Source organism: Cannabis sativa, chromosome 3 (assembly GCF_029168945.1).
Source record: "Cannabis sativa cultivar Pink pepper isolate KNU-18-1 chromosome 3, ASM2916894v1, whole genome shotgun sequence".
Classification (NCBI taxonomy): domain Eukaryota; kingdom Viridiplantae; phylum Streptophyta; class Magnoliopsida; order Rosales; family Cannabaceae; genus Cannabis; species Cannabis sativa.
The window spans coordinates 67,257,075-67,274,187 of NC_083603.1; the positions used below are offsets into that span (position 1 = coordinate 67,257,075).

Here is a 17,113-nt window from a genome sequence, read left to right on the forward strand (position 1 = left end):
AATTAATAATAATTATTTATTTAATGGTTAAATTCCTCTCCTTTGGGCCTTGTGTGAGAGTTAGGGGGCCAACAGCAGTGGGTACGACATACTGAACCCAGTCCTCCCTCATATGAACCACCCCAATTGTGAAGGCCCATTTGTCTTATTTAAATAACTATATTAGGTTAATTATATTAGTCTAACCTAATTAAAATTGAATTAGCAACATAATTAACTTTTAAAATATATGAAATTTATTTTTCATTTAATATTTTAAAGTTAATTTTAAAAAAAAACTTAGTTAATTTAAATATATTCTAGATAGTTATTTCTACTACTAGTTATATTTTCTAATATTTAATTAGGAAAATATTTTAAGTTAAAAATTAATTTTTTATTAATTCATTTTGGATAAACTTAAATAAATAATATTTTCCTAGTATTAAATTAGAACTAATAATTAAGTTTCTTTTATACTTGATTATTTAATTCTTGTATTTAATGCATTTAATTAAATTGAAAGTTAAATATTTAAGTTGATTTCATTCTTGATACTTAAATATTATTAATTTTTAGAATATTTAATTAAATAGAAAATTATTTTTTAAGTTGGAAATTTTAATTTCAAAACAACTTAAATTTGAATAATTTTCAAAATATATTTTATTTTATTTTATTAATCTTTTTTTTTTAATTCGAAATTGCATTTTTTATTTAAATGCAAAAAATTTTGAATTTTCTTGAAAAATAGATTAAAGTTAAAGATTATTTATTTTAATTTTGGACCAACTTAAATCAATATATTTTTCATTTAATGATTAATTAAAATAAATGAACTAAAATATATTATAATTAGAAAATAAATTAATTAGTCAATGAAAGTTTAGATAGATATTATCTATTTTGCTTGAAGTATTTTTCTAGTAATATTTAATTAAATCGAAAATTAATATTAAGTTAATTTTCATCATGATACTTAAATATTTTAAATTTTCTTAAATATTTAATTAAATAGGAAAATTATATTTATGTTGAAAATTATTTTATTATTTTTGGACCAATATAAATTAGAATAATTTTTCAAGATTTATTTTATTTTATTTTATAGCATTTTCGAAAAAAAAAAATTAATACATTAATTTTCGAAATGCAATATATATTTATAGAAAATTAAATTTGAGTTGTAAATTAATTTTGATACAACTTAAATTGAATAATTTTCTAAATATTTATTAGAAAAAATTATTACTAAGATGGAAATAATTTATTTTATTTTCATATCCATCTAAGTATAATTTTATAAATATTAAATTAAAATTTATATTTAGAATTTTTTATTCTAAATTTGAAATTTTAATTAAATAAACTTATATTTTAAAATAAATTGATTAAAATAAACATTAGAAAAAAATACACTTTAAATAATGAGCTTTATTTCTCCATTGTTGGTTCTACATAGTTATTGTTTTAGTGAGTAATCGTCCCTAATGGAGGAACGTTCATTAGCAATTTAACGCCGTAGAATCTCGAAAGATAAGTACTATTTGTAAGTGTTTATCTTAGTATGGATCACCCTAATGGTGGCGACTTTTAATAAGGCTTACAAATGTATGAAACAATGGTGGAAGCTCATAAGATTGAATGGCCTTGACTCTCGCCTAAACAGGACAACGCTGGATTCTTATCTTGATCGAATAAAAGGTTGATAGAATTTTTATCATTTTAGATGAGCTGACAACTCTATTCAATGGGTGGTATCTTTGACTCTCACCTAAACGGGACACTGATATCAGTTTGTTGAAGACTTTGGAAATTATTTAGGATTGTATGTTTTAGTATTTTTGCTTGTCATTCCTATTTGCTATATGTTTGATAATTTTTGAATTGTGTGAATTTATATTGAACCATGTTATTTTCTGTTATTAGTTGTAGTTTAATTTCGAATCTTCATTGTTAGTCTAACTTGGCTTGTTGTTTTTAATGGGGCAAATCCCTAATGGATTGTCATCCATTAAACAAACATAATAGTGTTAGATCTCGATAGATAAATATTGTAAATGCAACATCTAGCTGTTCATCAATAGATGACACCTTAGACAAGTATTTACAATATGAAACAAGAAGTTTATATAAATAAGAATAACTTTGACTCTCACTAATCGGGACATCGTTGGATTCTTATTTTTAATCGAAATTATCCCTTATTTTTCCTCTTAGCTTATTCATTCCGAATTAGCTTAAATAATATATCATTGGATGAATGGTTTATAAATCATTCGCATATATTTCGCATATGATTATATTCCCGACATTCTATCCCGAAATGATATAAATCCTCAATCTTAGAAATCTCCTACTTATATATGCTTATTCTAGGAGAGTCAGACTTAGAGTTAGATTAGTCGTGGTGGTCCAAAAAAGAAGAATTACTCGTGTATATTTGGTATAAATTTAAGTCTTTGACTTTAAATTTTAGATTCCAAATAGAAATTTTATATTTCTATTTCCAGAATACAATATAGTTATACTTTCACAAGTGTTTAATAACCATTTTCTATCAATGGATTCATACTATATGTTAAAGTACGGAATATGAGTTTAGTATTCTGTGACCAGGATCCACTTACACTATTCTAAGAATTCATTAATGTAACTAAACCTAAGTCATCAAGAGACCACAACCACATATTTTATAAATCTATGGCGTTTGTATCTTGTTCATAGTGGTTTTGACAAGATCATTCTCTGCAAAAAGTCAATATGCCTATATCCACTGAAAGTATAATCATCTCATTCACAAATGGATTACATTCAGGAGTGGATATGAATTTTTCGTTATATTCTTAAGACGATCACTCTAGAGTTTACCTTATGCACATAAATTTGAAATGTATGAAAAATTTCATGAATTTCTAGCATGGAGAAAACCATTAAGGTAAGTGATTAAAGATCTTGTGAACTGATAGGGGTGGAGAAATATTTGGTTGATATGCAGTTCAAAGATCATTAAGTTGATTTTTTGAATTATATCCAAACTTACCTCCCCAAAAATTCGATTTGCATATTGATGATTAGTTACTAGTCGTTGCCTAAGTCCTTCTAAGGAAATACCCTAGTGAAAGAAAAATTTCAGAATGATGGAATGGTTGTGTACTTAGTATAAACAATTACTAGATTCATGGATGACCTAATCAAAACCTTAAGAAAAGCTAGAACTGTTAACCAAGGTTTGCATGTTTGTTAGCTATTCTAAGTGATTAGGGGTGGACCATCCCATAGTCATTAGATAAGAAAGTGTTTGTTTCACCAAATACTACTTTTCTAAGAAAATGACTAAGTCTGAAAACAAAGTAGCAAATAAAGGAGATATTATTTTTTTGATTCCAAAAGTGTTCTATCATCTTATTCTTATAAGATGGTCCAACTGCCTCTGTTGTTTTTCGACACAACCGAAGAGGTCAATACCATTTAGTATTCTTAAAAAAAATTCACGGTACCTTGTCATAGTAGGAGGGTTTCATGGAACTCGCCTTGTTATGACTTGGAAGACACCGGTGATTAAAATCCATTGTTAGTTTAAACAAGCAATGGATTGTCAGAATAAGAAACTAAGAAGAAAAGCCAAGAGAACTATCGTTAAAACCATTCATATGGAACAACCAAAACTTTTCTATTACAAGGACAAGAAAGGAAATTTTCTTTAGTAAGTCTATTCAATGGACTTAGCAAAACTTCCAGTTCCTAGCATTATTATAGGTTTGAGATTATCTAAACCTATGGCTTGTGGTATGCCTGGTAATTTACTTACTCTAGTGCAAGCAATTTACTTTAGTAAGTTGCTGGAGCATTTTTCTAATAACAATCTATAGAAGCTTCTCGACTTCTAGACATAGATTTCACTTATCTAAGGAAAAGTCTCAACTATTCCGGAAAAGATAAAACCAAGAAAAGAATTCCTTGAATCAACAGTGAGAGGTCTCAGATATGCTTTAGTATGCCTTAGACCAGACACCTGTTGTTGAGTGGGAGTAATGAGTAGGTATCAGATTAATCCAGGAAAGGAACATTGGAAGACAATCAAGTGAATCTTAAGATCAAGAAGAGGAACTATAGGTTAGTCGATAAGGGTGTATTTAATACTCTTATACTACACCAAATCAAATTTCTAGACTTTCCTTAGTGCTAGAAAGTCTGCTGATGAGATGGTGATTACTCTGGGGGTGGAGTAGTGATTTTGGAGAAGTGTAAAAACCTATCTGAAGTCTCTAAGTCTACCAGAGAGACTGAATGTTAAAGTTGCAGGAAAGACACTTATTCCGTCTTCGGAAAGTTCTATACATTTTTTGCCATTGCTCCAACATTTATTAACTACTAGTGTTACTTCCTGACAAACGCAAAAGTAGTTGCCAAAAAAGTAAAGAATCTAGTATCCCTAGAGGATTAGACATATAGAGAGGAATTTCACAGTATCTAGAATTTTGTGATTAAGGAAATGTAATGGTCGAGAAAAGGTTGTGTTGAATACGACCTGTTAGATCCTATTACGGAGAGTATACTACATACTACACTTGATTTGGATATCAAGGTGTTGAGATTATTTGAAATGCACTTTTTGTTTTATATTAGTGCAAGTGGGAGTTTGTGTTGGGTTTTGTGCCCTAAAAAAAACCCATTTCAATATAATCAGATTTACTTGTTAATAAAGATCAAAAATAACATTTTATGTTGCATGCTTCACATGATTTATTTCATGATTATATATTTATAATGTATGAATTCTATTTGAGTCCAGAACATATGAATTTGTTAATGATTATAGTTTTGTCAGCACAGTGGAATATAATCTTAATTATATGTTCGAAAGTTTATTCCCTGATTTGTCAGTTCACTGGATTTAGACTGACATGATAATCAGCGATAGGTATTCTTACAGATAAGTGTTATGTCCTTTCCAGGGCATTGGCAAAGTTTACCAGTATCGGATGTATGGAGTATACATCGGAAGGGACCGATATTGAACTTTGATTAGATATACTAAAATTTACCGTAATATCTATTCAATTCAATATCACCCGTAGATCCTAGATCAAATGATCTTAATCCTGATATGGTTAGGTTCGATCTCAAGAGTATTATACATGTTCTTTGATTTGTTAGTTAAGCCTACTTTTGGGTCAGGGTGATACATACATTTTGGAAACATGATAGTATAATTGAGTGGGAGCGCTAACATAAATATGGAGTCTATAACTTCTATAGGAATTTAGAAGTGAAACGATGATATCCTTCGAGCTTGGCTAAACAGAGATAAATGGTGGAGATCTCATTTCACTTCGCTGAAATGTCATTTATATGGAGCTAAGTGTTTTAAGGATAAAATACATTAAAGGTGTAATGGTAATTTAGTGCCTATTCAATGTAGATCATCTATTAGAGGGTCGTTGATCAAATTAGGATTATAACAATGGATAACTAATAGCGTATCTATATCGTGGAACATATAGAGCATTCTATATGACTGAGAGTGCAATTCCAAGTTCTAAGTGTGGATATAATAAGGAATTAATAAGTTAGGGAATTTACTTGGTAAATTCGGTTCGACTTATTGGAAGCTTGGTTTATATAGGCCCATGGTCCCCATACTAGTTGAGACCATACTGCTTGTAAGACTCAGTTAATTGATTTTGATTAATCAATTATAATTCTAAAATTAGACTGTGTCTAGTTTATGAATTTTCACTATGTTATGGCTTGATTGTGTAGAAATAGTGTTTTTGGGTTTATTTGTTAATTAAGAGACTTTATGGAGTCTAATTAATAAATATTATAAATGACAATTTTATTTGATAGTTATTTTAATTATTAAATAAATAGTTTGGCATTTATAAGGTTGAATTGAAAAATATGGTATTATTGAAAAGAAGAATAAGTGGTTGAAATAAAGTGGCAAAATTGTAACTAGAGATTGGTCCACTTATTGTATACGGCCAAGAGGTATTTTTGCCCAATATTTTATTCTTTTTTAATCCATTTAATTCAACCCTAACCCTATTGAAGAATAGTATAAAAGGAAGGTTATGGTCTCATTATCCAACTAATGCCCTCCAAAGCTAATAACCTAGCTTTTGATGAGACCTCTTCCTTCTTCTTTCTTCTTCAATTTCAAAAACACTATAGCCTGTCTTCACAAATACTTTTCAGCCATTAGTGAATGAGTGAGTGCCCACACACATCAAGTGGTATCTCAATCATAGTGTGTAAGACTGTAGGAGATTCCAAACAACAAGAAGGAGAATCAGAATCAAAGGAAGGAGAGAAAGAGATCCAGGTTCAGATCTTGGTGATGCTCTGCTACAAAAAGGAATCAAGGGCTAGAGATCTGAACGGAATGAGTCATTATATTCCGCTGCACCCAATGTAAGGTTTACTAAACTTTATATGTGTTTATTTCATTGTTTTAGAATTCATATTAGGATGTTAATGAAACATACATGGTAGTAAATCTAGATCCTTGAAAAATATTTCCAACAACTGACACCTGAGCCATGGTAATGATTTACTTTCATGAAATATGAATTAGAACGATGTTATGTGTTGATTTGGATGGTTTCATGTGGTTTATGTGCTTATTTGATGATAGTTTAGAAATCGCAATATATGTTACTGAAATATTTCTTATTTCGAACTGGAATTATTTAATCTGGAAAGTAGACAAAAAAAATAATAAATTTTACAGAACCTAATTTAGATTTTTTATGAATTAGTTATGATTTTTTGAAGTTGAACGAAAATATCTAAAATCTGGTTGCACACGCGCGCGCATGGGACAAAATCCCTTCAGACAAAGACTTGTCTGAAGCTTCCCCGTGTCACGCCCATGTTTCTCGGCCATGGAGGCTGCATGCAACCTCCTGTCTCGGTCAGATGGGCCATTCCGCGCACGTAGGGGTACGCAATGCATACCCCTGTGCACCAAACTTGTTTTCTTCATAACTTTTGATTCAAAAATCGTTTTTCATTGAAACAAAAGCCAATTTTTGGTAGAATTTTGTGTAGAATATGAATTTTTAATTAAAAATCTAATTGTCAGAATAAAATTAATTTTTATTTATTTTTTTTAATTAATTAAAATTAGTTTCTGATATTAGTAGGCTTTGAATTTTGAAAATTTGATTTCAAATTTCAAAGTTTGCTAACCATATCATATCTTTTTTTTCTCAAATTTGTTATTTTTTGAAATATATTTTATTAATTAAAATTATAAGATTAGGAATATGTTAGGTTTACCATTTTATCTTATTAGACATTTTTTTTATTAAAATTATATTTTGGCAAAAACAACATGAAATTTGAAAAATTAGTTAGTTTAGTTTGAATAGATATTTTAGGTTTTCAAACCATAATTTTTTCAAACTTATTATTATATTATTTTTTTTAAAATATTCTAACTATATAAAATATCTTATTTTTCAATTAATTTATTTATGTAATATTTTAATTTATTAAATTATAAGACTTAGAATATAAAAATAAAATATCTAAATTTAAAATTCAAGATATTTTATTATATTATCTTATTAGAAATTTTAAATAAATTTAAATTTTGAATAAACTTGATATTTGAAAAATTGGTTAGATATTTTTGATTTTTTGTTAGAATTTAAGAAATTTAGGAGTTTGTTGAATTTTGAATCTTTTCAAATATTCTCTAACAACCTAAATTTGAATTCTAGTTAAGATATTTATTTTAAAATTTAATTTTTATTTTTAATTTTAAAATTGAGATATTTTAGCTTACTTTCTAGATATTCCAAATCAGTTATTTGTCAGGTAATTTTTGCTATTTCTTTCATCTTTGTAAACCTAGTAACATGATAGGGCCCATCCAAATCATTTGACTTATGTGAGCCTATATGTTTGCTATTGGGCTTAGATGCATATAGGAAGCCCATTTAAGTTTTACTAAGTAAATGGACTAGGTTGCTAAAATAAATTTTGACATAAGTAAATTTATTTAGGCCCAATTAGATTTCGGCTTATTCAATGAATAACAATTGTTTATTTAAAGGTTAAATTCCTCTCTTTTGGGCCTTGTGTGAGAGTTGGGGGTCAATAGAAGTGGGTACGACATACTGAACCCAGCTCCCCCTCACATGAACTACCCCAATTGTGAAGGCCCATTTGCCTTATTTAAATAATTTTATTATCTTAATTATATTAGTCTAACCTAATTAAAATTGAATTAGCAACATAATTAACTTTTAAAATATATGAAATTTAATTTTTCATTTAATATTTTAAAGTTAATTTTAGAAAAACACTTAGTAAATGAAATTATTCTAGATAGTTATTTCTAGAACTAGTTATTTTTTCTAATATTTAATTAGGAAAATATAATAGATTGTGAAATTAATTGTTCAATAATTAATTTTGGTACAATCTAAATTAAGTATATTTTTCCTAGTATTAAATTAGAATTAATAATTAAGTCTTCTCTATACTTAATTATTTATTTTTTGAATTTAATACATTTAATTAAATTGAAAATTTAAAATATCTAAGTTGATTTTCATCATGATACTTAAATATTATTATTTTCATGTTACTTAATTAAAATTGAAAATTATTTTAAGTTTGAAATCTTATTTCTAAATAACTTAAATATGAATAATTTTCAAAATGTATTTTATTTTATTTTATTAATCTTTTTTCCCACAATTTCGAAATTGTATTTCTTAAATGCAGAAATTTCGAATTTTATTTGAAAAATAGATTAATGTTGAAAATTATTTATTTTAATTTTGGACCAACTTAAATCAATAATTTTTTCATTTAATGATTAATTAAAATAAATGAGGTAAAATATATTTAATTAGAAAATGAATTAATTGGTCAATGAAAGTCTAGATAGATATTATCTGTTTTGCTTGAAGTATTTTCTAGTGTATTTAATTAAATAGAAAATTAATATTTAAGTTGATTTTCATCATGATACTTAAATATTTAAAAAAATTCTTTAATATTTAATTAAATAGGAAAATTATATTTTTTGTTGTAAATTAATTTTGGGCCAACATAAAATTAGAATAATTTTTTCCAGGATTTATTTTTATTTTATTTTGAAGCATGCTTTTTTTTCGAAAATAGTATTCTAATATACTTCAATTTTTGAAATGCAATATATATTTATAGAAAATTAAATTTGAGTTGTAAGTTAATTTAAATTAATTTTGAAACAACTTAAATTGAATATTTTTCTAAATATTTATTGGAAATTATTACTAAGACGGAAATAATTCATTTTATTTTCATATCCATCTAAGTATAATTTATAAATATTAAATAAAAATTTATATTTAGAATTTTTCATTCTAAATTAATAATATTAAATAAATAAATATATATTTAAAATAAATTGATTAAAATAAATATTAGAAGAAAATACACTTTAAAATAATGAGCTTTATTATTATTAGCACATTCGATCTCCATTGTTGGTCTTACAATAGTTAAATGTTTTCAATATAACCTCGAGACGCTAGACTTCGTCCCCCTTATGGATGGTTATTCGTTGAACGCATTTAATACCGTAAGATCTCTTTTGATAAGTGTTTTGTAAGTTTTCGTCTCTATTAGACTCTCCCCTACGGTGACTACTTAGAGATAAATTATGAAACATGAACAATGGTGGAAGCTCATAAAATGAGAATAACCTTGACTCTCGCCTACCGGGACAACGTTGGATTCTTATTTTGATCGAATAGAAGGTTGCTAGAATGGTTTGCATTTTAGATGAGCTGACAACTCTATTCAATGAATGATACTTTGACTCTCGCCTACCGGGACACTGTATCAGTTTGTTGAAGACCTTGGAAATTATTTAGGATTGTATGTTTTAGTATTTTCACTTGTCATTCCTACTTGCTATGTGTTTGATAATTTTTGAATTGTGTATGAATTTATATTGAACCATTTTATTTTCTGTTATTAAATTGTAGTTTAATTTTGAATCTTCATTGTTGGTCTAACTTGGTTTGTTGTTCTAATGGGACAAATCCCTAATGGATTGTCAACCATTAGACAAACATAATAGTGTTAGATCTCGAATGATAAATATTGTAAATGCAACATCTAGCTGTTCATCAATTGATGACACCTTAGACTTGTATTTACAATATGAAACAAGAAGATTGTATAAATAAGATTACTTTGACTCTCGCTAATTGAACAATCGTTGGATTCTTATTTAAAAAAACGAAATTATCCTAATCCCTCTTAGCTTATTCATTTCGAATTAGCTCAATAACATATCATTGGATGAATGGTCTATAAATCATTTCATGTAATTCTATATTTTCTCTTAAGAAATTAAATGTTGCATATGATTATATTCTCGAAATTCTATCCAAAATTAATATAAATCCTCAATCTTTGAAATCTCCTACTTGTATAGGCAAATCATAGAGTTAAATTAGTAGTGTTGGTCCAAGAAAGAATTACTCATTATATTTGGTATAAATTTAAGTCTTTGACTTTAAATTTTAGACTCCAAATAATTTTTTTTATACAATACAGTTTCACTTTCACAAGTATTTAATAACCATTTTCTATCAATGGATTCAAACTGTATGGATTATGAGTTTAGTATTCTGTGACCAGGATCCACTTGCACTATTCTAAGAACTCTTTGATGTAACTAAACCTAAGTCATCAAAAGACACAACCATATTTTCTAAATCTATGGCATTATATCTTGTTCATAGTGGTTTTGACAAGATCAATCTCTGCAAAGAGTTAATATGCCTATATCCACTGAAAGTAAGTTCATCTCAATCGCTGATGGATGTATATTCAGGGGTGGATATGAGTTTATCATTATATTCTTAAAACGACCACTCTAGATTTTACCTTATGCAAAAGAAATTTGAAATGTTTAAAATTTCATGAATTTCTAGCAAAGGTGAAAAACCATTAAGGTAAGTGGTTAAAGATCTTGCGAACTGATAGGGGTGGAGAAATAGTTAGTAGATATGCAGTTCAAAGATCATTAAGTTGATTTTGAATTATATCTAAACTTACCTCCCCAGAAATTCGAGTTACATATTGATGATTAGTTACTAATCGTTGCCTATGTCCTTCTATGGTAATATAATTTCAGAATGATGCAATGGTTGTATACTTAATGTAAACCATTACTAGATTCACGGATGACCTAATCGAAATCTTAAGAAAAGCTAGAACTGTTAACCATGGTTTGCATGTTTGTTAGCTATTCTAAGTGATTAGGGGTGGAACATCCCATAGTCAATAGAAAAGAAAGTGTTTGTTTAAACAAATACTACTTTTTTAAAAAAATGACTAAGTTTGTAAAACAAAGTAGCAAATAAAGGAGATAATTTTTTCTTGATTCCATAAGTGTTCTATCATCTTCTTCGATACCAGATGATCCCACTGCCTGTGTTGTCTTGACACAACTAAAGAGGTTAATACCATTTAGTTTTCTTAGACACAATTCACGGTACCTTGTTGTAGTGGGAGGTTTTCTAGGAACTCACCTTCTTATGACTTGGAAGACACTAGTGATTAAGATCCATTGTAAGTTTAAACAAGTAATGGATTGTCAAAATAAGAAACTAAGAAGAAAAGCCAATAGAACTATGGTTTGATCCATTCACATGGAATAACCTAAAGTTTTCTATTACAAGGACATAAAAGGAAATTTTCGTTAATAAGTCTATTCAATGGACTTAACAAAACTTCCTGTTCCTAGTATTATAGGTTTGAGTTTATCTAAACCTATGGCTTGTGGTACACCTGGTAATTACTTACTCTAATGCAAACAACTTACTTTAGTAAGATGTTGAAGCATTTTCTTTCTAATGGCAATCTATAGAAGCTTCTCGATTTCTAGGCATAGATTTTATTTATCTAAGGAAAAGTCTCAACTATTCCATAAATGATAAAGCCATGAAAGAATTCTTTAAATCAACAGTGAGAGGTCTCGGGTATGCTTTAGTATGCCTTACACCAGACACCTGTTGTTGAGTGAGAGTAAAGAGTAGGTATCAGATTAATCCACGAGAGGAACATTGGAAGACAATCAAGTAAATCTTAAGATTAAGAAGAGGAACTATATGTTAGTCGATAAGGGTGAGTTTAAAACTCTTAGACTACACCACATCAGATTTCAAGACTTGCCTTTGTGCTAGAAAGTCTGCTGATAAGATGGTGATTACTCTGGGGGTGGAGTAGTGATTTTGGAGAAGTGTAAAAACTTATTTGAAGTCTCTTAGTCTACCAGAGAGAGACTGAATGTTAAAGTTGCAGGAAAGGTACTTATTCAGTCTAAGGAGAGTTCTATACATTTGTGGCACCGTTCCAACTTGTCTTAACTACTAGTGTTACTTCCTGAATAACCAAAAAGTAGTTGCCAAAAGTATAGAATCCAGTATCCCAAGAGAGTAGACATATAGAGAGGAATTTCACATTATCAAGGATTTTGTGATTAAGGAAGAGTAATGGTGGAGAAAAGGTTGTGTTAATTCAACCTGTCAGATCTTATTACGAGGAGTATAGTGCTACTACACTTGATTTGTATATCAAGGTGTTGAGATTATTTGAAATGCACATTTTTTTTTATATTAGTGCAAGTGGGAGTTTGTTGGATTTTGTGCCCTAAATAAAACTCATTTCAATATAATCAGATTTACTTATTAATAAAGATCAGAAATAACATTTTATGTTGCATGGTTCACATGATTTATGTCATGATTATATATTTATAATATATGAATTCTATTTGAGTCCACAACATATGAATTTGTTAATGATTATAGTGTTGTCAGCACAGTGGAATATAATCTTAATTATATGTTCGAAAGTTTATTCCCTGATTTGTCAGTTCACTGGATTTATAATGACATGATAATCAGCGATACGTATTCTTACACCTTGGATAAGTGTTATGTCCTTTTCGGGGTATTGGCAAAGTTTACCAGTATCGGATGTATGGAGTATACATCGGAAGGGACCGATATTGAACTTTGATTAGATATACTAATATTTACCGTAATATCTATTCAATTCAATATCACCTGTTGATCCTAGATCAAATGATCTTAATCCTGATATGGTTAGGTTCGATCTCAAGAGTATTATACATGTTCTTTGATGTAACGCCCGTACTTTTATAAAAATATTAATTTTATTTACAAGCGTTAAACGCGGAAAATCGTAATGTCGCATTTTTATTTAATACTTGAAAATGTTCACAACTGGCCAGTTTTCGTAAAAAAAAAACATAATAATTAATAACTAAAATAATTGCGACATAAGTTTAATAACATAAATAAATAAACAGAGCGCCCTAGACCGCCCGCAGTTATATGGCCCTCAGCGAGTTCACACACACAAGCGTCCAAAGTTCCACTCGCCACTGGCTTTCTAAACTTTCAGTTACCTTCGTCTGCACATAGTAATTTGATAAGGGTGAGCTACTAAACTCAGTAAGGAAATGTGTGTCAGGTAGTCACATAAATAAAAACAAAACTTAATTAAAATGCACATGCAAATATTTAGGCAGATAGCAAAACATAAACTTAATCATATCACTAGTCACTAATAATTAGGTTCTAAGCTAAATCACATAATAATGATTACGCCCGAGTCCAATTTTGGCAAATAAACTCGAGCTATTGGACTAAATGGCGGAGGGCTGGGTTCAGTAAAATCGTACCCACTACTAAATGGCCCCCTATCTACCATATAGACCCAACAGTCAAGTATTTAACCATTATCTTTTCGGTCAAATCATGTCACATAAATTATAATCTGCCTAATTTAAATAATGCCAAACTACTATACATTATTTAAATAACATAACAATCATAATTAAATAATGTGAATCTTATAAACACACTATTTACATACATACTTAAATAACATGAATCTTATAAACATATTATTTAAATATATACCTTAGCAATGGCCATGCTCTAATACTGTAAACATACATAAATAACATGAATCTTATAAACATATTATTTAAATATATATTATACAGTACAATAAATAACAAACAATAAAGAGTCAGGCAGAAGACCTTAGTTAACATCCCTTTTACTATTCCCACTCTTCCTATGAATGTTATTACATACAGAAAACTTATGTTTTTTCTACTTAATTTTCTTACCTCGAATGTGGAGTCCTAGCCTTGATTGCAATGAGAGTGATCCTTGAGAAATAATAATTTTCTTATGAAGTACCGTAGCTTCAAAGGAGAATCCTATTCGTGACTATGAAGAATTCTTAAGCCCAGGCCTAGTGTAAGACACACCTAGTGATTCGACCATAGGTTAGACAACAAAGCAATTAAAGTTTGCTCAAATAATCAACAAAATAGGCTATAGTCTCAATAGAGTTTGAACTTACCTATAACATGAGATGATCTTGAAATAGAAAATAAGATGATGGTAATTTGTAGGTTGAGCCGTGGCTTGTGGATGATTGAGTAAATAATAGTAGTGTGTGTATTTTTGTGAGGTAGTGTGGATAATAGTTGTATGGAGATTATAATAGCCAGGATAGAGAAAGTCCTAGAAAGAAAACATAATTATTTAAGAATAGAGAGTGTGTGAGCTTCGGTAATTTTGGGAGCTAGTGGAAAGTGTTTAGAAAATTTATGTGATGAGAAAAATGATTTAATGAAAGGTATTTATAGGCATTAAAACTAACCAAATCTAATCATGGTGAGATTGAAGAAAATATTCAAATACACTGCTAAAGCTCTAACTTACGTCTACATACTCGGTCAAAAAAAAAGTTCCAAGAAACAACCATAAACCCATAACAGATTTTCAAATTTGAACCTCCAACCTTTATCATCCACTTCCATCAAATTTGATTCATCTTGAACAGAATGTGGTACTTTTAAAAAAAAATAATCCTATTTAAATTAATTACCACCTACTTGATCCAAATCTTGAATTTGAATTTTGAAATCTAATTATTACTTAAGTGTGACATAGTTGGAATGAGTCTAATCTATTCCATGCTTATCTCCAAGAGTGCCACACGTCCAAGCTTAAGAAAAAAATATATAAGCTTTATATTCTTTAATTCACATGCATGGTACACGTCCCCACTTGAGCAATTAAGCTTAATTAAATATCACTTAGCTCCACAACTACTACACCACACACTTACTTAGTCTCTCCATTATCTCATTTTTATTACTTATTAACTCAAATAAAACTCTCTATCCTATACAATGTTTTGGCCGAAAAAAATGCCCTAAGACTTGGGTCATTATGCCACGTATAGTATATAATTTAAATGCTTAAAATACCATAATCTAATTCTCAAATAAATAACTATGTTTGACTTGAAAGTAAGATAATAGTACCCACATTCTTATCATTTTGGAGACTAACATAAATCTTATATAGTTCGTAAAAATAATACTCTATTCATGAAGCTAACTTATTTTATGCAATCACTATTTCCACATCGAGATTTCTAAGCTAGAATAATAATAACCAAATATTTTTGTTATTACAATCTACCCTCCTTCAAGGAATTTCGTCCTCGAAATTTACTTACTTGAGAATAACTCGGGATACTGATTCTACATGTCCTTCTCCAACTCCCATGTCGCTTCTCTATTAGAACTATCACTCCATAGGATTTTGACTAAGGGTATAGTCTTATTTCGTAAGACCTTTATTCCTTTTTCTATCACGCGCACAGGGCGTGCCATAAAGCTCATGTCCTGCTGTAAGTTCAAGTTCTCGTACTTAAGCACATGTGTCGGATCAGGTACATACTTACGTAACATGGAAATGTGGAAAACATTATGCGTTTCTGCTAATGTCGGCGGTAGGGCCAAACGGTAAGCTACCTGACCAACTCTGTCCAGTATCTCAAAAGGACCTATAAATCTTGGGCTTAACTTTCCCCTTTTTTCGAAACGCATAATCCCCTTCATAGGTGATACCTTCAAGAACACTAAGTCCCGTACAGAAAACTCAACCTCCCGTCTTTTCAGATCTGCATAACTTTTCTGTCTACTTTGGGCGGTGAGCATCCTTTGCCGTATCTTTTCAACTGCTTCTGAAGCTTCTCTTACTGCTTCTGGACCTAAATAGCGTCTTTCTCCAACTTCATCCCAGTGAAGCGGTGACCTACATTTTCGTCCATACAACATCTCATATGGTGCCATTCCGATTGTGGCTTGATAACTATTATTGTAGGAGAACTCCATTAGGGGTAAATACTTGTTCCATGAGCCAGTGAAGTCTAGTATACACGCTCGAAGCATATCCTCGAGTATTTGGATGGTGCATTCAGATTGTCCATCTGTTTGGGGATGAAATGTTGTACTTAATTTCAATCGCGTCCCCATTGCCTTATGTAGACTCTCCCAGAACTTGGAGGTGAATACTGAACCTCTATCAGAGACTATCGTCTTTGGAACTCCATGCAGCCTCAATATCTCTTGCACGTACAGGTTAGCATACTGCTCTGCGTTGTAAGTAGACTTTACTGGAACAAAGTGTGCTGACTTGGTGAGTCTGTCTATAATTACCCAAACTGAGTCGTGTTGCTTGGTTGTTCGGGGTAGTCTTGTCACAAAATCCATGGCTATATCTTCCCACTTCCATTCTGGTATTTCCAATGGTTGCAACATCCCTGCTGGTCTCTGATGTTCAGCCTTAACTTGTTGACAAGTGAGGCATCTAGCTACGAATTCAGCTACATCCTTCTTCATCCCTGGCCACCAATACAAGGTTTTTAAGTCATTGTACATTTTGGTTGACCCTGGATGCATTGAGTAGGGTGTAGTGTGTGCTTCCATCATGATCTTTCTTTTAAGCTCTATGTCGTTGGCTACACACACTCTTCCCTTATACCTTAGCATGCCGTCTGTACCTTCGGAGAAATCCTCTGTCTCCTTCTCTGGCATGCCTGCTCTTTTCTTCTGTAAGATCTCATCAACAATCTGTGCATCTTTAAGTTCCTGTAGCAGCGTCGAGACAATGGTTAGGTTAGCTAGCTTTTGTGTAATGATCTCTATACCACTTCTTTGGAGTTCTTGTTGTAGTGGCATTTCTATTTGTGCCAGTATTGCCAA

At 29.8% G+C, this 17,113-nt stretch overlaps 1 long non-coding RNA gene across 1 annotated transcript; it reads right to left on the bottom strand.

The window, feature by feature from the left end:
- Positions 1–13,049: 13,049 nt before the first annotated feature.
- Positions 13,050–15,485, bottom strand: LOC133035495 (uncharacterized). Its single transcript, XR_009686698.1, has 3 exons — positions 14,413–15,485; positions 14,174–14,317; positions 13,050–13,447 (listed from the first exon to the last, which is right to left on the bottom strand). It is a non-coding gene; the product is annotated as an uncharacterized LOC133035495 (long non-coding RNA).
- Between the last annotated feature and the right edge of the window lie 1,628 nt (positions 15,486–17,113).